Here is a 24,985-nt window from a genome sequence, read left to right as displayed (position 1 = left end):
AACTATCCTTGAAGTAACAGGGAAAGTTGGGGAAATGACCGGCGAGATAACAGAGATACAGCAGAGAGTGGTCACTATTGAGGAGGTTACTGCTAAAGTAGTAAATTTAACACAGCAGCATGACGACCAGTTAGCAAGCCTCGAACTTAAACTTGAAGAGTTGGAAAATAAGCAAAGTAGGCAACATTTTAAATTATTTGGGATCCCTGAAGGGCAAGAGGGTTCAGACACCAGATCAGTCATTGTCCAAGTGATGCAGAAGGCCTTCCCGGATCTGGTGGACTGGGACTTGGACTGCCAGATCCAGAGGGCTCACAGACTCCCTCTAGATCAGCGTCGAAAGAATGACCGCTATTCAAGGCTGTTTTTAATATATTTTGGGAACTATTTGCTGAGACAAGCAGTTTCTTTAAAAGCGAGCCCGCACCACGGTCGCTGTAGGGTATTACTCGATTTTTTTCTGCTCGGACTTTTGAAAGGCAACTATGGACAGGCGATGGCGGTTGAGACAGTTAATTGACCCCCTAAAAGCTACAGGGGCACATGCTTTTTTTTACAGAAGCCAGCTCGCCTGAAGATCATCAGGAGTGGCCAAATGTTATCTTTTACGTCTAAACTTGAGGCAAAGGAGGTGTTATTAAAATGGCAGAAAGAGGGGACTGCTAAAGATTGAGAAGGGATTAGTAGCTGTAATGTTAAGGCCTAAAACTAGTTAAAGAGGATAAGCTGGCTCCTCTTTGTTCGTGGCTAGCTATCCTAATCATCCTTGTTGCATTAAACTGGTTTTCTTATTCCCCTTTTTTTTTTCCTCTTTCTTTTTTTCTTTTTTACTGTCGCTCAGATTGCAGAAGACTCAGCCACCTCGTATGTTTTTTTTCTCTCCGGCTAATTGAATTAGGGGATTGTGACTACTTGGCGGCCATCATGGCTGCAGGTTTCCAGTTTCCAGAGCACTGGCAGCAACAGGAAGGGGTTAATTCCTCCTTTAGTTTGCGGGGGCGGGAGGTGGAGGGTGGTGTGTTAAAGGGGAAAAAGTCAACACAATTGTAGGGATAAAGGTGGAAAAAAGCAAGTGCATATCTAAGATGGAAAGTAAGCAACAAAGTAATCAAAAAAATATTCAAAAGCTAATGGAGGTAAATAATAGAAAAAGCAGGGAGGAATTAATGCTAGGATGGCAGTGATAAAGTGCTTAGCATGGAATGTGGTTGGTCTCAACAGCAAGATTAAGAGACAGTTAGTAGCAGAAGAACTTAAAATGTATAACCCCCAGATTGTTATGCTGTGAGAAACACACCTTTCTTACAAAGATAGAGGTTTTCTGAGACATTTAGATTATGAAGTGATAGTTAGCTCGGCGCAAACTATGTCTATTCGGGGGGTAGCTATTTTGAAGAGTAACCGATTTGGAGCAGAAATTTGTAGGACATAGTCCGAAAAGTATGTGTTTTGTTCACTCTACGACCCAAACATAGACAATCCTACTATAATAGAGGCAGTGACTTTGGAGTTATTAAATTGGCAAGGGGAGCGGTTGGTAATGGGGGATATTAATTGTATAATGGATTATGGAGTAGACACTACAAGGAGAGGGGCTTTTCAAAGGATGAGGAAAACACGGGCAGCTATATGGGAGCTGGGGCGTTTGCTGGTAATCAAGGATGTTTGGAGGACCCTCTATCCCAATATAGCAGGTTATACGTACTACTCTGCCCCTCATAAGCTATATTCAAGAATTGATATGGCTTGGGCATCAGATAATATCTTATGGTTGAGCAATAAAGAAATATGTCTGAGGGTCAAGTCAGACCATAACCCTGTTCTTTTCACACTTAAAATCTCCCCCGAGCATAAAAGCTCTCGATCTTTCTCCTTTCCCAGATATTTGCAGACAGATGAAGGGTTTACGACTCAGATTAAGAAACAACTTAAGGAGTTCTTTGAAATTAACATAGGGTCAGCCTCTCCCATAGTAGTATGGGACAGATTTAAGGCAACAACTAGAGGATTTGTCCAGCAATTCATTTTGAGACAAAACAAAGAGCAGAAAACGAAATTGGAAGCAACTAAATAGGAAATACGGAAGATAGAAAATGATCATATAGAGGCAGTTACCAGAGGCCATCAAAACCAAGACGAGCTGGGGTGCAAACTAGTGGATCTTAGATCAGCACTGAAAAAGACATTCAGGGAGAGGAGTATAGTGAAACTGAATAAGTATCGTCTTTCGCAGTATGAGTCTGGGGAAAAGATAGGTAAGATTTTAGCTTTAGCTTTTAGAGTAGCTGATGTCAGGGCCAAGACAACTATAAAGAGGATTAAGGGGATCGATAATAAATGATATGAACGCCCAAATCAAATATTGGAACAATGTGTGGCTTATTAACAAGAGCTATATACTCCGGATAATTAGCCAAAGGAAGAGGAAATATATAATTATATACAAGATAATCCCGTATTAAGTATGGAGGCGGAAATAACCAATTCTCTAGCTAGGTACATAATGGAAGAGATAAGGTTAGCAATTACTTCCCTACCATCAGGCAAAGCAGCAGGAGACGATACCATTCCTTTGGAATTTTATAAGCAATTTATGGAGAAACTATTGATACCACTTAGTCAGCTTATAGGATTTATTGGTGAAGAAGGCAGGGCTCCTTACTCATGTAAAGTAACGCAAATAATTTTTTTCTCTAAATAGAATAAAACGGCAGATGAGTACGGGTCATATCGGCCGATATCACTCATTAACGCTGACGCAAAGATTTTTGCAAAAATACTAGCGAATCGATTATCTCTAGTGTTACCTAGTATGGGGTTGCCTTACCAGCATTGCTTTATTCAAGAGAGAGACACGACTGCACATGTGAATATGGCTGTCTCTGCTTTCGATGCAGCAAAAATACAGTCAACCTCACTCGGTATGATATTGTTAGATGCTGAGAAAGCATTCGACCGAGTGGGGTGGGACTTCTTGTGGGCCATACTTGACGCTTTTGGCATTATGGGGCAATATCTCCCTTGGATAAAAGCTCTATATGATAAACACAGGGCTAAATTAATGTATGCAGGTTTACAATCAATTGCTTTTTCGATTCTCCGGGGCACCTGGCTAGGGTGCCCCCTATCACCACTTTTATTTGCTCTTTATATAGAGCCTTTTGTTTCAATCCTCCAAAATCAGCAGCTAATCCGCCCCTTCTCGCTTGGGGATAACTCCCTTAAAGTCATCGAATATGCCGATGACATAGCGGTGTTCTCAATGAACCTGCAGGGGGCTATCCAAGTGATTACAGATGAAGCGCAAAAGTTCGGTTTGATATCTGGGTACAAACTGAATATCAACAAGACTCAGATCCTACTGAACTATAAATTAGCGCTTCCAATACAGGTTTTTTTTTCAACTGCTATATATTTGGGAGTTAAGATGGCGGCACAGATTGAAGGAATAATTCCTTTAAATTACGAGACTCTGCTGAAGGAGACGGCTAAATCATTTAAGAATTGGCATATGCTGCCTATTGGTATTATAACAACATAAATATGAAGATTCTGCCCACATTTCTGTACCTGTTTAGATCTGTTCCGTTGTGATTGTCTAGGTCTTTCTTTAAGCGATTAGACGGGATTCTCAGCAGTTTTATTTGGGGCTATAAAAAAGCGAGAAAAACTCTGGATCTGTTAAAAATTCCCCTTTAGCCATGGGGTCTAAATTTCCCGGATTTTAGGATTTATTTTTGGGCTGCTTTTTTTGGTCGCCTCCGTAGCTTTATTCACTCTGAGAAGAGCACCTACTATCACAAATTTATGTTGTCAGCAGAGAGCAATTTATTTTTGTTTAGAACTAGTGACCCAAACTATTATAAAAGGGTTCAATTTAAGATTATTCGCGAGGGCATAACAATATGGTGTGCAATCGCTCTTAACCACTTCCATGCTAATGACAAGGTCAGCCCGTCATGGAGTGCCCATTCATTTCAATGGAAATTACAGTAAATTGGTGGATTTGCCTTAGCATTGAAGGTGTTAAGAATGGCTGGACATTTGTGAATCGAAAATTACCCCTTTGGGGTAATCCAGGGTTGACAAGCACCCGGCAAGTAATCGCTGGATCAATTATGGGGTAACATGCCTAGGAGACTGTTATAAGTGACTTATGCCTTTCATTACTCTGGTGGTGTCTTCCCTGTTGCTCAGCTAGTATGTGTGCTAGAATGCCTGATGACCTCATGGAATGTTTGGGTGCACGGCTTGAGTGTAGAGTGGCATTTGAGGGCAGGCAGGCTGAGCGACAGGGAGGTCGCCCCTGGTGGGGTTTACATTTCCATCTACTCATCTTCTTATCCTGAACGTAACCTGGAACTTAAACCTGAATAATAAAGCTATCCTGTTTTGTATACCTGACTACTGGACTTTCTGTGTACAACATTTTGGCGACGTTTTAAAGAACCTACAATGTGTACTAAAGATTCTATGCCTAAAGGTACCAAGCAACCTACTGAGAAAAAAGCATTTGAAATATTGGAAACAAAGAACCTACTGAGAGAAAAGTATTTGAAATATTGGAAACAAAGAAACTACAGCAAAGAGGAGAATCTGATTAGAAGAGCCTACTGGAACAAAGGACATTACTTAAAAATACATGGAAACGCATTGCCTAACCCCACCAGTGTCCTTTGCCATTTGGACAGCCTGCTGCCCAAGGCGTTTGACCCCTACTCTCAGTATAGTTCAAGTTCAAGTTCATGAATTTGTATAGCGCACTACTCACCCAGAGGGTCTCAAGGCGCTTGAGGGAGGGTGGGTGCATTACATATCGAATAGCCAAGTTTTTTGTTGCTTTCTGAAGGAGAGGTGGTTCTGTGTAATTCGGATGTGAGTGGGGAGAGAATTCCAGGTCTTGGCTGCTAAGTAGGAGAAGGATCTTCCTCCCATGGTGGATTTGTGAATGCGCGGAATTGCGGCGAGGGCTTGATTGGATGATCGTAGTTGGCGGGTGGGTGTGGAGAAGGACAGTCGTGTGTTGAGGCATTCGGGTCCTAGGTCGAAGAGGGCCTTGTGTGCGTGGGTGAGGAGACGGAACGTTATTCTCTTATTGACAGGGAGCCAGTGGATATCCTTCAGGTGACCGGAAATGTGAGCCTGACAGGGAATGTCCAGTATGAGTCTGGCTGAGGCGTTTTGGATGCGTTGGAGTTTTTTCTGTAGTTTGGCTGTGGTCCCGGCGTAAAGGGTATTTCCATAATCCAGTCTGCTGGTGACCAGTGCGTGGGTGACTGTCTTTCTTGTTTCGGTGGGGATCCAGCGGAAGATTTTTTTGAGCATGCGTAGTATGTTGAAGCATGAAGATGAGACGGTGTTGACTTGTCTGGTCATCGAGAGGGAGGAGTCTAGGATGAAGCCCAGGTTACGTGCGTCATCTGTAGGTATGGGTGCTGTACCCAGGGCCGGTGGCCACCATGAGTCGTCCCAGGCTGATGGGGATGATCCTAGGATGAGGACTTCCGTTTTGTCAGAGTTTAGTTTTAAACGGCTGTTTTTCATCCATTCGGCTACTTCTTTCATTCCTTCGTGAAGATTGGTTTTGGCGATGTTTGGGTCTTTGGTGAGGGAGAGGATCAGCTGTGTGTCGTCTGCGTAGGAGATGATGTTGAGGTTGTGTTGGCGCGCGATGGATGCGAGGGGACTCATGTATACGTTGAAGAGGGTGGGGCTGAGTGAAGATCCTTGTGGTACACCACAGATGACTTCGGTTGCCTCTGATTTGAATGGGGGGAGGCAGACTCTCTGAGTTCTTCCGGCAAGGAACGAGATGATCCAGTCCAAAGCTTTTCCTTGTATTCCGACGTTGTTGAGGCGTTGTATGAGGGTGCTATGACATACTGTGTCGAAGGCGGCGGAGAGGTCGAGTAGGATGAGGGCAACTGTTTCTCCGTTGTCCAGTAGCGTTCGGATGTCGTCTGTAGCTGCGATGAGGGCGGTTTCGGTGCTGTGTTTGGCACGGAAGCCGGACTGTGAAGGGTCGAGGGAATTGTTGGATTCCAGGAAGGCGGCGAGCTGACTATTGACGGCTTTCTCAATGACTTTGCCAGGGAATTGGAGGAGTGAGATGGGGCGGTAGTTCTTAAGTTCAGAGGGGTCTGCTGTGGGTTTCTTCAGAAGGGCGCTGAGTTCGGCATGTTTCCAGCTTTCTGGGAAGGTGGCGGAGTTGAAGGAGCAGTTGATGACATCGCGGAGATGGGGTGCGATGATGGAGTCTGCTTTGTTGAAGATGTGGTGGGGACATGGATCTGTTGGCGATCCTGAGTGAATGAAGTTCATCAGGCGGATGGTGTCCTCAGTGGTGATTGGGTTCCAGGCGATAAGGTTGTGAGAGTGCTGTTTTGGTTCGGAGGTGGGTGGAGTGGGCTGTTCATCGGATTGGTTTACAAAGCTGTTATGTATATCGGCGATTTTGTTGTGGAAGAAAGAGGTTAAAGAGTCGCAGAGGTCTTGAGTGGGAGTGATGTCGTTGGTGCCGGCGGTGGGGTTGGTGAATTCTTTGACGATGTTGAATAGTTCCTTGCTGTTGTGAGCGTTGTTGTCGAGTCGATCCTTGAATGCAGATTTCTTGGTGGATCGGATCAATTGGTGGTGTTTGCGGGTGGCGTCCTTGAAGGAGGTCTGGTTGTCAGTAGTTGGGTTTTTTCTCCCGGTTTTTTCGAGGGTACGACATAGCTTCTTGAATTTCTTAAGATCATCGTTGAACCAGGGGGCCTTTTTGCTACCTTGTTTGATCTGGTGGTTTTTCAAGGGTGCTAATTCATCAGCGCAGTGGGTGATTCATTGTGTGAGTTTGGTGGCAGCTTGGTTTGGGTCCGCTGATATGGCAGGAGGGTTATGGTTAAGCGATGTGAAGAGTTGGTCGGTGGTGATTTTGTTCCAGTTTCTTCGAGGTATAGGTTGTGGGGGGTTGTGGGTCGTGGACTTTTTGTAGCTGAAGTGAACGCAGCTGTGGTCCGTCCAGTGGAGAGCTGTGGTGTGATCGAAGGAGATGTGTTTGCTGGAGGTGAAGATAGGGTCGAGCGTGTGTCCGGCAAGGTGGGTGGGGGTGTCAACAAGTTGTTTGAGTCCGAGATTGGCCAGGTTGTTCAGAAGGGTGGTGGTGTTGCTGTCGTTTTCCTTTTCCAGGTGGAAGTTGAGGTCTCCCAGTAGAATGTAGTTCTCGGAGGTGAGGGCATGTGGGCTGATGAAGTCGGTGATGTCTTCGTTGAATTGTGTGCGGGATCCTCGTGGTCTGTAGATGAGGGTGCCTCTAAGTGTGGTCCTGGGGTCGGTGTGGATCTGGAAGTGGAGGTGTTCGGCGGGTAATGAGGTTATCGTCGGAGCTGGTCGTGATTCTGATGGTATTCTTATGGACGATGGCGATGCCTCCTCCTGTTTGGTTGGTACGGTATTTTCAGATGATCTTGTAAGCGTCCGGGATGGCTATGGCGATGTCGGGCGCTGATGAGGCGTTCATCCAGGTTTCTGTAAGGAAGGCGACGTCCGGCGACGTGGTGTCGAGTAGATCCCAGAGTTCCGTGGCGTGTCTGTGGATCGAGTGGGTGTTCAGCAGGATGCACTTCAGGTGGTTGGAGTTGGAGCTGTGTATGGAGGTAGTGGATTTGGTGTGGGTCCTGGTGCAGGCGAACTTGCAGGAGTGGCAAGCGAATGGACCATGGGTGTGTCCTGGGGCAGCTTCGCAGCATTGTGGTGTGCGTCCGGGGTTAAGGGCAAAGAGGGTAGCGGCGCCGTATGTTATGCGGGAGGAGTGGGGTTTGCAAGGACCAGGGGGTCTGGCGCTGGGCACGATCTAGGCGCGGACGGGCGTAGACGGGCTTACCTTTGGCGCACCTTCGGCGCGCATGGGGCGCGACCGCTGCGCGTGAACGCTGGCGCAAAAGTATCTGACATAAGTGGATAGTGGGGGGGAGGGGCGAGGGAGGGTCAGCTGGGAGGAGGGAGCGGGGTGGAGATCAGGGCAGGGAGGCACCAACAACAACAAAATGGCAGCAAGCCAATAACTTAACAGGACTGGGGCACAATCGGCAGTAGCGCGAATATAGCGCGTGTGAATGGCACAATCAGGCACAAATTAATCTGCAGACAGCACGGCACACATTTTAAAGTCTTGGCAATCAAGCGCTACGATCAGTTTCAGCTCAGCAAAAATAATTATTAATAACAGGCAGGCGGGGCACTCTATCGTTACGGATTGCAATTAAATAAATAATTATGCAGGTTAGAGCAGTGCGAGGCGAGATCGCTACGATACCAGGTGAGGCTGGGAGCAGGAGGCAGGGAGCAGCGTGTGGAGCGGCCGCTTCTGCTGGGAGCAGGACGGTCACAGCGCTAGCACAGCGGAGCGGGGGGTAGTCAGTATCAGTGGGAGGGAGGGTCAGCTGGGAGGAGGGAGCGGGGTGGAGATCAGGGCAGGGAGGCACCAACAACAACAACAAAATGGCAGCAAGCCAATAACTTAACAGGACTGGGGCACAATCGGCAGTAGCGCGAATATAGCGCCTGTGAATGGCACAATCAGGCACAAATTAATCTATAGGTTGTGGGGCAGTCTTTGTCCCAATACTGGGCCACATGGTGGTGTGTACCCGGTTACATGTTGGTCGTGGATGCGTGCCTGTTCTGTTTCACTGCTTTTGTGTTGTGTATCTTCCGAAGGGAGCGGGATGGGGCTAATCTTAATGTTTTTATTCTTGAAGATGTAATGCAATATTTTTGAAGATGTAATGCAGTGTTTTTGAAGATGTAATGCAGTGTTTTTGAAGATGTAATGGAGTGTTTTTCTTGATGTTCACATCTCTTTCTTTCACTGCTGTATTATTGTTTCCCTAAGGAAGGGGGATGTGTTATAAGTGACTTATGCCTTTCATTACTCTGGTGGTGTCTTCCCTGTTGCTCAGCTAGTATGTGTGCTAGAATGCCTGATGACCTCATGGAATTTTTGGGTGCATGGCTTGAGTGTAGGGTGGCAGTTGAGGGCAGGCAGGCTGAGCGACAGGGAGGTCGCTCCTGGTGGGGTTTACATTTCCATCTACTCATCTTCTTATCCTGAACGTAACCTGGAACTTAAGCCTGAATAATAAAGCTATCCTGTTTTGTATACCTGGCTACTGGACTTTCTGTGCACAACAGGGACCTATACGACTATGGTGGTTTTATGAATTTCGGTAAAATGCAGATTGTCTATAAGCTTACGGATAATATGCAGTTTAAATATATACAGATTCATGACTATTTTGTTAATCATCTGGAACTGGTGAATCTATCCCATTCAGATATATGGGACTGCTTATATGGTTCTAATGATAAATCTATGATTAGCAGAGCATATGAAAGCTTATGTGGTCACAGATTGGAGGATAGCCCAAGAATAGCTGCCCGTTGGACTAGAATTACGGGGACACCAGTCTCAGCTAAAAATAGAACATATTCACTCAGTAAAATTGTTAGGGTAGTACATTCTTCCAGTTTGCGAATTCAACAGTTCCGTACAATCTGCTTATTATATTACGCTTGGGTCGAATTCCAAAATGGTCATTAAATAATCAGGCAAATGATAGGACAAATGATAGGACAAAATGTCCAAGGTGCGAGTAATATGCGGCAGACATACAACATATGTTCGTTATATGTCCTGAACTTTCATTATTTTGGCAGAAAGTGGAACAAATTTTGATGCAAAAATTGGGGATAGAAACACCACTAACGGTCATGGAAATATTGTTGTGGGCAAGGGACCTGACATTTGGTAATGAAGATCTTTTAACAATTGTGCTTGTCTGTGCAAGATTGGCACGGGTCTGGATATCGCCAAAAGCTCCCACAGTTATGGATTGGTGGCTATTAGTTAGGCAAATACATAATATGGAGGAAGCACTAGCCAAATCGAAGGGCGTTAAGCCCATGTGTAAATTTAATTTAATCTGGGGACCACTGCACTAAAAGGCAAATTGTAATTTTTGAAATGAATATATAAATTGGATATCTATTCATCCTGCTCTCTGGTGTTAGAATAATGTATGTTACTATCTTGCTGATCGCTTACGCTTTTGTATTTTTTTTCCTCTTTTTCTTTAATGTGATGTAAAAGGCTTGATTATTATGATCACGTCTGGGATTAAGATTTAGCTTGTATAAATTGGCTATATACTCTGCTTTTTTGTTGAAAATAAAAAAGAATAATTTAAACAAAAAGGAAAGGCCCAAACTTACCAATAACAGCCCACTAGTGGTTCCACCAAATTAATCACTGTAATAAAAATAACAAGCACAAACGTATAATAACTTTTATAGAGGAAAATGGAGGATTGTGCCCTCACAGTCTGTCAAAATTGGTCCAAAAAGAAATTTCAAGCGTTCTTCAATGGTTTTGCGTGCGTGGTTTTTATTTATTGTTGCATGTGAAAAAAGAACAGCCGACACGTGTTTCGCCCTGGTGGCCTAATGGCTGTGGGCTTTTTCAAGGCTGATAGGGTGTTGATGTAGGAATATCAAAAGCCATGGAGGAGAAAGTGATGTCAAAACATGGGACAGAGGGACAAAGACCAAAGATAAGACAGGGAAGGGTAGAGAGTGAATGTGAGAAGATGGTGGGGAAGCAGGACAGGGCAGAATCGGGAGAATCAGATAGGGAAAGAAGGAGAGATGAAACATAGAAAAACCACAGTAGAGGAGAGAAGGACAAATAAGGATGAAAAGGGACGGAGCGAGGGAAAAGAAAGGAAAGGAGAAAAATAAATGGGAGAGAAGGTGACATATTTAAATAAAGTGCAATGATGTAAAACATTTAAACATACTTTTTCAAAATATTGTAGACACGGAAAGTCAAAAAATCAGAATAAAACAATGCAAGGTTAATTAACTGTGCATAGAGGATGATTCAATCAACAGGCGATTCATGATCGGTATAATATTATGCAATTACAAATGTAGCAAAAGCTGTAGAAACTGGTATTAACACATATCCTATTCAAATCAAATCATCTATATTCAACCGGTGAGCCCACCTGTGTTCTCACATAATTCTTGTGAATGTATAAAACGGAAAAAGAGTGTTGTATGCAAAAGCAGTAGTGTCACAAATTCAAATAGAGTAATCATGCTTAGTGGTTCCATACGTGAAGGTGGTGTATGTATGGGCATGATTTCAGCTATTCAGAGTCAGAGTAAAAACAGCAGAATGGAGGCATTACTAAAAAGAATCAATCCACTAAGTATACTGAAAAATAAGTGGAGCTGTACCATTTTAAAGATTGAGAAACACGCTTACCAAAGGTCAGGTATGTATTCAGGTGAGGTTTGTGATTCTGAGGTAGAGACAAAATATGGAATATATATTAATACATATTGCGTGTGAGGGAGGCACGATTATAGAGAATTGGGCTAGGAGGCCCTGAGGAAAGCAGCGGTCATTACAGCTGGAAGGGCGTAGTGATGCTGGCAGCCCATTCTCCTATGTGTTAGAGAGGTGTGCTAGAAACGCATTTAGCCAGAAGTCAAGGACGTGCTGGAAAGAGGCCCGGTTGGAAGGATTTGCAGTCAGAAGCAGAGGCTGAAATGTACCCTTCAAATCCTCGACCTACGCTGTGAAAGCTTTGAGGGGGAGGACAAAAGACCGTGATCAGTGGATGCTGAGTGAAGTGAAAACACTATTAATTAAGAAACAAGGAGCCGCACTGGAAATGGGAGCGCTGACTAAAAATAATTGCAGGTCTGCGTTATAACGCTTAAAGCCTTTTGACCTGTGCTACTGTCAGCGTTCATGTCTTACCTCTAAAAGACCGGTATTCCGTTTCTGTGGTCCTGGAGCAATAGGAGTTCCGTTCCCCGCCGTCAATTATACTGTGACTCGTGTCCTGACGTCAGAGTCAATTCAGTCATTCTGACGCGTGGCATGTTACAGGGGCCACTGAAGAGTTACTATGCTCAGCAATGAAGTTAAAAGGCCATAGTTAAAGAACTATAGTAAAGGAGAGTCTGGTTAACGATAGGATTATAAACAATGCTGGTTATGGATGCTGGGATTAAATGGAACTTGAAGGCCATAAATATTATAATCAGGAGAGTCGGAGTATTCAAAGGGACTAGCTAGGAAAAGTCAAGGCAGATTGAAATAGATCTCCACTAGTTAAAAATCCTGCTAATCTGAGAAGGGAAACAAGGTTACATTGGAAGAAATAAGAGTCCTTGACAATTGGGTTGCAGCGTTAGGTGCAAAGGGAAAGTACATGCCATTTGCCACGGAATCTGTGAGGTAAGTAGCGGCAAAAGAGAGTAATGGGAACCATGGTAGTCCCCAAAGTTACCACATGTAAGTCCATATCTAAGTCCATAAATAGGAATTGTCGTGCAACTGGGATATGGATGAGGTATATATACACTAAATTAGCACCCCGCTAATCTGAAAGGGGAAACAAGGTTATATATAGAGAATTAGGAATACTTATCATGTATGTTGCAGCGTTCGGTCCAAGGGAATAATAGAGCCCACGGTAGTCCCCATTGAGAGTCACCACACGTGAGTCAATAAATTGGAAATGTCATGCAAATGTGATATAGAGTATACAGAAGCTAAAGAGAGTTAAGGACATAATGAGTGTGGATCTAGGCTTAATGGCTGGAGCCCTGTCAGTATGGTGTATGTTCCTTATGAGGGCAACCGATTTAAATGGGGCCACCTTCTTAGTACAGCCAATAGTGCATTTCTGCATCTTTGTTGAGTCCAAGAGTGGTGACGTTTAGACGCATGATAAATTCACTCTCTCTGCGTCTCATGGTCAGCTCCCGATTTCCACCTTTGGAAGCTGGTTTGACAATTTCCAGTCCAAAGAATTTTAAGGTCTTTCTGTGCGGATGAAATTCTTGGAAGTGTTCCGTTAGCGGTGGTCGCACCTCTTCTTTGTTGATATTCTGGTAGTGTTCCATGATTCTTATTTTGAGTGACCCGATGGTGCTCCCGATAAAGATTTTGTTACAGGGGCAAATAATGATGTACATTACATACGTTGACGTACAGGTAATCCAATCCATGATCCAGATAGTAGTGTGTGAGTCATATTGGTATTCCTTTTGTTCATTCGCTCCTAGTTTGCACACATTGCAATCATGGCAGATGTAGAATCCACAGGGCTTGGTAAGAAAGTTAGTCTTTGTTTTGGTCCTTTTTTCCTTGAATTCGGATTCACACAGAATTTGTTTGAGATTCTTAGCTCTACTGCAGCCCATTTGGGCATATTCCTCCATTTGGTCCGTTAGTGATGAGTTGCTAGTTAGGAGGTACCAGTGTCTCTTCAAAGTTTTTCTGATGTGATGATGTCCGTTGTGATAATCCGTGAGGAACCGGATCTTATTGGGTATCTCGTTTTCTGTGACCTCTCTAGGTTTGAGTAAATCTTCTCTTGAAAGTTTTTCGCAATCCTTAGATGTCTTCTCCAGGAGTTTTTCCGGGTATCCCAGATTGAGACATCTCTTGGTTAAGAGTTCTTAACTTTCTTTATAGACCTCTAGTTTGCTGCAATTTCTTCTCATGCGTTGATATTCCCCTTTAGGAATATTGCCGATGGTTTTATGTGGGTGCCAGCTATCTGCCAGAATGGATTTTGCTGATGTAGGTTTGCGAAAGGTCCTGGTTTGCAATTTGTTGTCTTCCACATATATGGTTAGGTCTAAGAAATCTATTAGGCTAGCTGAGATGTTATTGGTTGTTTGAATATTCCATCTGTTTGTGTTGATTTTGTGTAGTAACTCTTTCAGCATGGATTCTGTTCCCTGCCAGATGCATAAAATATCGTCAATGTATCTACCCCAGTAGGTTATGTGGGTGGTATACTCTGTGAACTTATCGTCCCATAGCCAGTATTTTTCAACAAGCCCTATGAGAATGCAGGCATATGGAGGAGCGAATTTAGCTCCCATTGCACTGCCTTGGGTCTGTAGTTAGTGTTTGGAATTAAATGTGAACACATTGTTTGTGAGACAAAAGTGAAGCATCTCAAGGATCATCTCATTAGCCTCTAAGAAATGAACTGATTTAGTAGCCAATGATTTATGAACTGCCTCCAGTCCATCATCGTGACGAATTAAGGTGTGCAGGCTAACCACATCAATTGTGGCTAGTAGACAGTCATTGTTCCATGGGATGTTGTTTAATTTGAGGAGAATATCCTTAGTGTCCCGAATAAATGATGGTAGGTCCTTCATGAGTGGTTGTAGCTGATAGTCGATGTATTCACCCAGTTTAGAGCATATAGAATTGATATAATAACTTCTAGGGTGGACAAAACAATTGTGATCACATGTCCCCCATTAGCAAGTAACACAGAGTATGAGCCTCATTGTACAAGAAGCAGTACACTGCTCCCCAATGATGATAAAATTAAGAAAGAATTCTTCTAATTGTACAGGCCAAATAAAATATAAAACTCCAATGCAGGATCATATAAATTAAGTATTGTCTGAAGAGATTTTACCAACAGAAACAAAGGATTCCAGCGACCGGTGGCAAATCACATAATCCCCCTATACATGTCAAGAGGCAAGCAAGGTATCTTAAATAGGGGAAACATTTTGAAGCTGCTAGGGGAGGTGCGAACATTACGTTTTATCGAAACAACAGACTTAATATCGGTGAAGTTTCTGCCAAACACACATAATCAACTGACAGAGATAACTGCAACATCAGGGAAGTCAGAAAAAATAGCAAATCAAATTCTTGATGCCAAAGAGCAATTCGAATCATGGGGCATAACATTAATTAAAATTAGGGCTCCCGGTTTTCCGTTTAAACGGATTTATACACATAAATACAGACAGAATTTTTTTTTTCCTTTGTCTGTATTTAAAAATAGACACGGAAAAATACTGACAAAACAGCGATGTGTCTATCCCTGTCTGAGGTTCACAGGGGCTTCAGAAAGAAATTTGAAACCTTTTCCAGATTCTCGAGCACGCTATTCTTCCATCTAAATCACCCTAAGCACTCCCCTGCTGAGTGATTTGTTTCCAGGGAGCCCTGACAGCAGCAGTCCAGGAGCGCTTATCAGCTTTTTTTAATGTACACTCTCGGCTGTTTAGGCTGTAATTAGCTGTCTCTTTCTCTGGACTCGGTGCCTGTGTAGATCGCTCGAAAGGAAAGGGGGGGGGCACCATGGGTAAGTAGGGAGGGGACCCCAGGACACACTAAAATCACAGCGTGGCCACTCTCCCAGACCCTCTTGCAAGCCCTCGTGCACATCGTAGCAGTCAGCCTCGTGCACCTCGCACTCCAGCCTCCACTTGCCTGCTGTGCCCTTCCCTACCCCGGTTCTGCTTGTCCCCTGTGCCTCTCATCCCAGTATGGGCCCCTCCTGTCTCCCTGAATGCCCACTGTTGTTTGCCGTACTTCAGCGTGTATTGTGAATTCACCACTGGCCTTCCTGGAAGATGGCAAGTTTAATTGTGGGAGCCTGCTTCTGATTGCGGAGAAGTTTGCCTGTGATCACGGGGAGAGCTGCATTCCGGAGTGACTTGATAAGATAGTAATTGTAAGGGGGCTTCATTCCATCTCCCACGACACCCATTACGCCAACAGTCCCGTTTCCACTACTGTAATTGTGAACTTTCTGAAATATGCAGAGTTTAGCTGCAGGGGCTCTAAGGGGTGAAAAACAACAAGCCTCGTTAACGTGTGAATGGTCTTTTAAAGACCTGTGAAGTGTTCGGGTGCAGCTGTGTGTGCCTGCGAAGCTGTTTCTGCCCGGGCTGCCACACAGGACGGGAGGTGGGGGTGGGGGTTACCCTTTGAGAGCCTGGCAGGCTGTGGAGTGTTAGAGCTCCAAGGAACATGCTGGTATGTTATTTTTCAGCAAAGTAAACCACATGAAAGTAGCAGGCATCTTGGAAGGATAAAAGGCAGAGTAGCCCTGCTAAAAATTGATCACATGGCCTGAGTACACAACAGGCGCACCAACCCACTGTGCTATAGGATACAGATGTTCCATACTCTGGGTCCATAGCAGGGCTAACCTTGGCACTGGTACGAGCGCCACTGTTCAAGAAGGCATCAAGTAACTGGCAGAACTAATTTTGATAAAACCAAGTGCCCAAGGGTAGCAGGTGGAGAGCACATCATTGGCACAGAGCAAAAGAGGAAGAGAAACTAGACAGAATACTTGAATATCCTAGAAATAGCGGAAGCGAGGCACAATGCGCTATAAATCACTAGATGTCAGACTTCCAAGCCATCACTGTTATCACAGAATTTGGAACAACATATTCATTGCCATGTGCTCGGGAAGGAGGAAATCCGCCCTTTCTGAACCTAGCTGTTAGTTCGTCTTACAGTCAATCAGTGGTACATTTCTAGAGCGTTTCTGGTCAACCGTTAGGGTATGCAGGCACTGGGAAACCCCATTCCATCTCGTATGAACTAGCAAGCCCATTTAACAGGAGCCTAAAGTAAGATTTAAGCAGGGATCTGTTCTTTCATCATAAATATGGGGTCAATTTAAATAAATGTGGAAAAATACTAGCTGTAGCATCGTCTTTTGCTTGTTGCAAAAATAAATATGGATAAATACAGACGGAAATGGCAAAAAAATAAATACCATAAAACCAGGAGCCCTAATTAAAATGTACACCACTGCGTTACCCCTCTCCATTGGCACATTGGGATAATAAGAATAGCACTCATTCTTCTGTATATTCGATTTTGCATAATGCTCGAGGACCCATGGGTACAGAAACAGTAACTCCAATTGAAAGAAGGCATAACTATAGGCATTGGTCACCGCTAATATCAAAAAACTTAAATATGAAATGACCAGTTACCGAACCAACATGTGCCCTGCAATCTGATAACCTAAATATATTTTCCTGGAATATTGCAGGTGCAATAACCAAGCTTACCGATAAAGTAAAAAAAAAGTAAAGTCCACATTTGTAAAGCGCACAATCACCCGTAAGGGTCTCTAGGCGCTGGGGGGCCGTCGGGGAGATTAAGCGAGCTATTGCCCAGAGTCACATGGTGCTGGGCTAACCTGCCGCCGGAGCCGGGGATCGAACCGTGATCCCCAGATTCCAGCGTCAGTCGCCCTGGCCGCAGCGCCACACCTCTCCCTCCGATAGGACTCTAATGGAAATCTGGGCTCTATGTGACATCATAGCACTGCAAGAAACCTGGCTGACAGGTTCAATTCAATTGCCGGGATTTACATTACACCAGGTGAATGCCGTAAAAACGAACCGCTTCGGAAGACCAAAGGGCAGTCCATCGGTCTACATATCAAACAACATTAAGGTAGAAACAGAACAAATGTCGACAACTTCAAATAATATACAAATAATAAGACTCAATTTTGGCAGCAATCACTGGATAATCTCTTTAATTTTCTTCAACATATACGCTCATCCAAACGTCCAAGATAAATCAATAATATTCAAAAAGTTAATACATGAAATATCCAAAGTAAGATATAATTCCCCGAATTGGGAAATAGCCATAACAGGAGATTTCAATACCCATCTTATTTTTACACCAGACGAAGACGACCAGCTAACAGTAAAAAATGAAATTTGGTCGGTTAAATCATCAAACGGCCCATCCATGGAGGAAACTTAATAAAGTAGGTAAGGAATTGGTCACCACTCTAGAACATTTAGGTTTGAGAGTAATCAACGGGAGAACACTGGATGATAATCCACCAAGTTTAACACATTATGGACCAACTTTGGGGTCTGTCATTGACTATACTATTCTTTCCTTGCCACTAATCCAACAACTAAGCACGTTTAAATTTAAGTGCACAACGGATAGCAATCATTCAATTCAGCAAATAGCAATAAACATACATCTGGACAGATTCCAGTCCGTTCCAACAATCGATGAGGGAAGTACAGTAACTACCCACAAACTAGTGAATTGGTCATCTAATCGACTTCCGGAATTCGCAGGCAAAGCCAAAACAATACTGGAGGATAGTATATTGTTATCTTCCACAGTATTAAATGCCTGGATCAAATTTGTGATTTAAGTAACGAAACCGAAATCAAATTCAACATTGAGACGGACCAAAATCTATATTCACCCATCATTACAGAAAATCAAAGAGCTAAAAAAGGGCCTGAGAAGAGAAATAAGGAAGGTAAAAAAACAAGGAAACCAACCAGATGCATGGGGCAAGTTAAAACAACTTAAGAAGGAATTTAAGAAAAACGTTTGGTAAGAAAAAAGAAAAACAACAGATGAGGTCTGGGCAAAGTTGGTTTACAATTGCAAACAATCAAATGTCAAAGCATTTTGGAAAACAATAAATGATTTAAACAAGACTCACAAAGTAATAGCAACATCGAATGTTACAGAGGAAGATTGGGTTGCGTATCTAAAAAAACTTTTTATTGACGAAGAACAGCTGAAAGTAAATAAAAACAACAAAATTAAGAAAACTACTGAACGTGGGTTAGAAATCGGGATTATATATTGCCATATCATGAGCTCGTACCCACTTTAGATGATACATCGTGAACGCTTACTAGAGTCGAAAATGTTATTAAATCAGGAAGAAGTGACAGTGCCCCAGGACCAAATGGCATCCCACAGGCCATATTTAAATTGGACCCAAAATATTGGGCGAATCCAATAATGCCACTATTTCAAGAGGTGGAAAATACAGGTATGATTCCAGATGGTTGGAGGGGATCTATAATAAACCCCATCTTTAAGGGTGCAGACAAAACAAAACCATCTAATTACAGATTAATAGCCCTTATTGACTCTGAAGCAAACTATTATGCATCACTAATATTGGAAGATCTAATAGAGTGGTCAAATGCTAAGAATCTGATTCCACCCCATCAAACAGGCTTCCGGAAAGGGTATGGTACCTCAATTAATATGTTAACAGTAGCACTAATTGCGGAAAAAAGCAAACGCCTAAAGAAAAAATTACAACTCTGCTTTATAGATCTGAAAGATGCTTTTGATCGGGTGGATCGACCCCTCCTATGGGCTAAATTAAGACGTTGGGTATACAAGAATTTTTTTTAAGAGCAATTGAATCATTATATACTGAAACAAGGATTCAAATCAAGGTAGGGGACAGGACCAAACTATCAAGGAAAATACCAAACGCAAGGGGTCTTAAGGAAGGGTGTGTGCTAGCTCCACATCTGTTTAACCTATTTATGGCAGATTTGACTACCCACCTGGATCTAGTTAACTCACATGCTCCAAGGTTACGTCCACTGACGATATCCCATCTAGCATACACTGATGACATTGTGCTGCTGAGTCATCGAGAAATCGGACTTCAAGGATTGATCAAAGAAACAGCGGCGTATACAAAACTTAACAAATTAGAAATAAACATTGCTAAAACAAAATCCATGCTTATTGGGAACAATCTCTGTGTCTCTTTAAAGATCAAGCTGGATAATGTAACCATAGAAGAAGTCAGTACCTATAAGTAATTGGGTTTTAATTTTGATAAAAAAATGTAACTTTCATGCCCATCAGCAGTATGTTTTTAGGAAGAACAATGCTTTAATACACGCATACAGCTTGCTCCCAAAAAAACTAGAGGTCCCTACTACCAACCACTTCTCTCTGTAATTAAAGCAAAATTGCTTCCCTCTCTAACCTATGCAAGTATGGCGATGCATGGTAGGGATCCCAAAATGTTAGACAGATTACAAATCAAAACATACAAACAGGTATTTCATTTGCCCTGTAATGCCTCCCCAGCCCAAATTCGTTTGGAATTTGGACTAACACAGCCAAACATAGTAAGAAGGTACCAGTTCATTAAAACCATGCATAAAATATAAAATAATCAATCTAGCCCTCTAGTCAGTGCGTTATGGGAAGCCGTGTCCAACGATGACACTTCAAGTTACAATAAATATCTGTTCTCATCTTTACAACTAACCAATGCGGGTGATTTGTGGGACTTGAACTTGTCGCATCCTACGTTTTGTCAGGCCATGAATAAAGCGGCAAAAATTAATTTGTTAGTTGATGACAAAAGTATATTTTCACGGCGAGCCCATTGCTACCGGCAACTTACCTTCAGCTAATCGATCTGGTGCATCTAAAGAAAAAACCATTGGCCATGCGCCTAGGTGATCTACCGTCTTAGAGATATAAAGGATCAAAAATGCGCAGACTATGTGATGCCCCAGGCGAGGACTTTGTGCATTTGGTCTGTATATGTCCCAAACTGAACAATGCATGTCGAGTACTTTTAAAGCGCTTATTTAACGAGCGAGTGATTCGTACGTGTAGAACAGCCATTATGAGAAGTCTGGACTCCACAGATCCCCAGCTAAATTGTAAACTTCTGAAGTTTTTACAATCTCATGATAAAGCAGTAAAACAGGATTGTAAGTAGTATTCAACAACACAAGGATCATGTCCAGACGCAAGATTATAAGACATCGATATGATGATAAAACAATAGCAGGATGACGATATCTAGAACTACCGAATTTCTGTCTCTTCTTACCGATGCATACTCTACACTAATAATCTGGTGAAGTGTCCCAACAATTATGAATTGAATGCATTTTAATAAAGTTCTATTTTAACAAATCCATGATATTATTTTGTGTTGCACCAATATTTATCAATGTTTTAATGAAAATGGATTATAATTTTTTATATGTATCTAACTTGTATTGTGACAGTTTTTATTAACTAATAACAATAAACTGAAATTGAAACACTGCACACTGGAAGTGTTCATTTATTATTTTTTTCCAGTGATCTATGAAAGGGCAATTTAATTGAACAAGGGAATTGGCCTGTTGTAATCACTGCTTCAAATGCCACCATAGACTGAGGCTGTGTCCAGTTAGCTCAGTGGAATTCACCATTTCAAATTGTGGGGATGATAAGGACTTACTTTGTGGCCTGAAACTCATCACACTCCTCCGACAGGGCCCAGGCACTGCAACACCTGACAAAGGAAAAACATCACAACCTTAAAAGAAACCAAAAAGGGCAAGAAAAGAAAAAACACAAAACAAACAGAGGAACGAGAGAAAAAATAGACTATCTTCCACTCTCACCACAAGTACCCAGGATGACCCCTAAAGTGGCAAAGAAGACAGAAAAGGTCATGATGGGAGGAAGTAAAGAGGTGGAAGTCAGATCCAGAGAGAAGAGAGGCAGAAAGAACAGACATAGGGAGGATAGTATCACGTGGTGTAGAGGAGGAGAGAAATGCACCAATTGTAAAGGAACAGGAGGCAAGTGCTCACAGTCCAGTGCATCCTGACCTGATAAGGAACCTGACCTGCACTAGGCACCCAACATGTTCCATCAGGTTGTCATCGGAAGTCTGATAGCAACAAGAATAGTGTAAGGAGGGAGTCAAATACTGAAGTTGGAGAGACATAAACCGAGATAGAGAGAGTGAAAAGAGAAAGAAGAAACAGGCAACAAGGCATCAATGTGAGTATATATAGTCTTTATTGCTTGATTAATTAAAATCATTTCAATCACAACATGTTACTTCACCAAAATAAAACACAGCATCTTAATTCACCAAAATTAAACACATTTACATTTAAAACAAGAGATCTTCTTTTCACATAATACAAACACAATGCCATAAATACATTTTAAAGTGACGGAGTGCTTTGCATACTATTTCCATGAATATCACAAAGGAATATTATCAACCAATAAGCATTAATTTCCCATCCTTTTAAAAGTGCTAATGTACAAAAAGTGCATCAGTTGGCTGCGATGGTAAACCGGCTGTTATTACATTTCAAATTAATACCATTGTAGCAAAAATATTTAATTAATGAAAATTAAAAACCGTTAAAATTAATTGCTACAAGGACATAGAATTAGAGGGAATCTGCCCTATATTAAACCTTTTTCAACCTTTTTACCAGTTGACATAGTAGTGGAACCTATTCACCGGATAATGACCTGATTAATGCCTGACGTGCAGATCTCACACCACTCATCAGAAAATAAGGTCTAAGATTAATCAACTATGTACAAGAGTTTCCTGTGGCCATCCACAGAATCTACAATTAGAATCCGGCCACTGTTTGATCCAAGAACGGTTGCCCTCCTTTTTTGGATTTATACTCATACGTAGCCTTAGAAACATTTTTTTAAACAGGGCATCAATGTGTTGACGCTTTTTATTTATAAATTATCTAAAGGGATAATGTGGAGGGTCGGTGTCTTGAAAGCCCCAAAGGACGGCGACTCAAGAGCTGGAATTTGGACTCAAACCTTCGCAGGAAAAAGCTTAGAACATTGGAATGTTGAGATCTCCATTGAACACAAGGGGCAGCAGCAGCCTCTAAAGCCTGATATAGGCCCGCTGCTCTCAACATTACAATGTCTTAATACACAGCCTCTCTCTTTCCCATGTCTCTCCAAAATATATGGATTGGGCAGAGAAAAGCAAAAGATAGTGCCTGTGCAGTCGGCCCCAGGAGCCTTCGCCCTTCTTCTTCCCGTAGCTCGCAGTGTCATTGGCGTCTCGGAACGGGGGGTGGGGATTACGGCTCAGCTCCTGCATCTCCCTGGCTCACCTGAACAACAAAAAGAAGTTTAGCCGAGCCCAGGGAGAACAAGGTGTGGACGCCAGCCCCTTTCATAGCTACTGCTGTTAATGTTCAATAATTAACCGCCGTGGCAATGCATGCAGCTCCTAACTGTTGAACATTCACATCTACAGCTGTCAAGCAAAGGTTCGGAGTCGCAGGGGTATCTCAACCCCCTCGGTCTCGGTCCCCTTTGTTTTATTAATTAATACATTCTGCCCTCCTTAGTCAAATGATGGACCTATAGTCCTAAGCAGCAGGCTATACCGGTCATTAAAGGACCGCTCCCTGGTTAGAGGCCTTTGGAGGTGTAAGGCCATATTAAAGATTTAAAATACTTACAGTAGTCATAAACATGGTTACTCTTTCAGAGAAATATACTTGCACCATATCTATTTTTGTGACTAGGACTTTTTTTTGCATTTATTGCAGTGCACGGCCCCCTCGGCCCACAGCTCAGGTGCATGTGCCTCTCAAAAACACTCTAGTTCGTTATCAGGGTGGGAGTTTTCAGTGACAGATGGGCACAGTGATGTAAACTCCTCAGCCAGAAGCGAAAAGGCTACTCCTCCAACTGAGAGGGGATGGGAAGTGTGTGGGAGGCCCCTACCTCTAGCTGCCCATCCCAGCCAATCCGAAAGTCCATTTAGGATCACATGCCTCAGAGTTCCCAGACAAAGAAGGTTTCACCCCCTCCCTCCTCCCTTGAGTCTACCCTCCCCACCTTGCAATATCCCTACAAAGCCAGAGAATGGGGCAGCCGGCACTTGAGTGGACTGTGCAGCTCCAGGGTTAATGGGCAGGTCCCTTCTTTACTTCACTTGGTGTGAAGCTGGCGCTGTGCAGGCAGAAAGCTGGGACTAAGGCTGCCGCTGCTCGATGTGATTTTTGCTGAAAGATCTGTGCTGCTGCTTGGGTCATCTCCCTGCTGCAAGGAGGGGGAGTCCTAATCATCCCCCATCAATCGCTGGAGAGCTCGGCTTGCATTGTATTGTATTATCGTTCTTGTATAGCACATACTGTCACCCTACGGGTATCCTGGCGCTGTAACCTGAACAGATGGACTCAACAGAGACGGGCTGGATTGTTAGTGGAAGGTATTACTCTCATTTCTGGGAAATAGCCAAGACTTCTATGGAGATGGAGGTAGGGAGAGACACATCCTGCTTTCTCCATTATGTCCGGAACACGGTATCTTTTGCGGGATGACACTTTCTTCTTGTGTGGGTAAGGCTTACAGTGGTTGGTGAACATGGGGTGAGAATTCTTATTTGGGGGTGACCTTTTGTTGAGGTTTATTTTCATTGACTCACATGGGGTTGTTGTTGCCAGTGCCCCTAAAATGCAGTTTGTTGACATTTCTAGCCCAGGAAGCTTGAAAAAGATTGTTTGTTTGTAAATCTCCCTGACCCTCATGTTACTCTTTGAGGTTTTGCTTCCAGTTCCTATGGGTCAGTCTGTGCAAAGGTGAGGGGTGTTAGTAGTATAAATTGTGAGGTTGAGTCGATGGTATGCATGCTTCTGTTTAATTCTATGTAGAGTGCTATTTGAGCTCCGCCTCACGGTTACAGAATGATTTCTGAATCCTGGAGCCCCCACATTGGCACCAGCATGTGTTCTTTGCAGAGGGACTAAACTTGCTTGCCCTTTGGAGCCATCAGAAAACGTTGGAGTCAAAATGTGAGGTTTCTGAAGTTTCTAAAGGATATTTTTTTTTAAAAGTTAAAGGGTTTCATAGCGATCCTTCCTGCAAGGAGACAGGCTACACTCCCTATGTTGACAATGTCTTGCGTTGCCTTAGCCCCTGAATGGAAAGGGTTGGGGGCAGGATTGAAAGATTAAAAGATCATAAGATGTGCCCTTAGCACATGGGGCCCCAGCGCTTTCTACTCAGAATGCTGAGGCGCTTATTGTGGGTAGGCGAAGTGTGCATACTTCGTAAAGTCTTTGGGTGCAGAGTTGGATTTACCAAAGAGTGTACTCATACAGATAAGAATAGGCCCTCTAACATACCCTTGTTCTCAACACTTCTTGGTAGGATGGGTGTGAGGCGCTAGGATTGCACCACTCGCACTGACATCAGGGATCCAGCTTTTGGGTGCTTTCTTCTGTCATGTGGTTATCAGGTAGGACATGGGGTGTTCCCTAACGCCAAAGCCTCACTGCCTAAGAAGAAGTTGAGATGTTCGAAAAAGGCAGAGCTCACAGGCATTAGTATCAGGTGTCACAACTCGCAGGACCACATGCCAAAACTAGCAAGGCCTCATTTTTGTCATGTTGTTTCCTAGAAGCTCTTTGATTCCCACCGAAAATCTCACCTGCTAGGAGTAGGATTTATTATACAGGGAAAGAAAAGTTTTCCCCTCTGATCCAGGCAGTATTTTATTTCAGCCTT

At 43.2% G+C, this 24,985-nt stretch overlaps 1 protein-coding gene across 4 annotated transcripts in view; it reads right to left on the bottom strand.

The window, feature by feature from the left end:
* The window catches only part of LOC144769141 (uncharacterized), a 99,502-nt gene that overhangs the window by 8,997 nt on the left and 65,520 nt on the right, over window positions 1-24,985 (bottom strand). For 3 of the 4 annotated variants that reach the window (XM_078653319.1, XM_078653183.1, XM_078653254.1), the window contains one exon: window positions 20,919-20,972. The exons of the other annotated variant lie outside the window; for it this stretch is intronic. The gene's annotated coding sequence lies outside the window, so the exon portion shown is untranslated. The remainder of the gene's footprint in view (window positions 1-20,918; window positions 20,973-24,985) is intronic. 4 annotated transcript variants of the gene reach the window in all.

The sequence above is a fragment of the Lissotriton helveticus genome, chromosome 1_1 (genome assembly GCF_964261635.1).
Source record: "Lissotriton helveticus chromosome 1_1, aLisHel1.1, whole genome shotgun sequence".
NCBI lineage: Eukaryota > Metazoa > Chordata > Amphibia > Caudata > Salamandridae > Lissotriton > Lissotriton helveticus.
The sequence above is the reverse complement of the archived record's forward strand: the minus strand, read 5'-3'. Positions and strand labels throughout refer to the sequence as shown.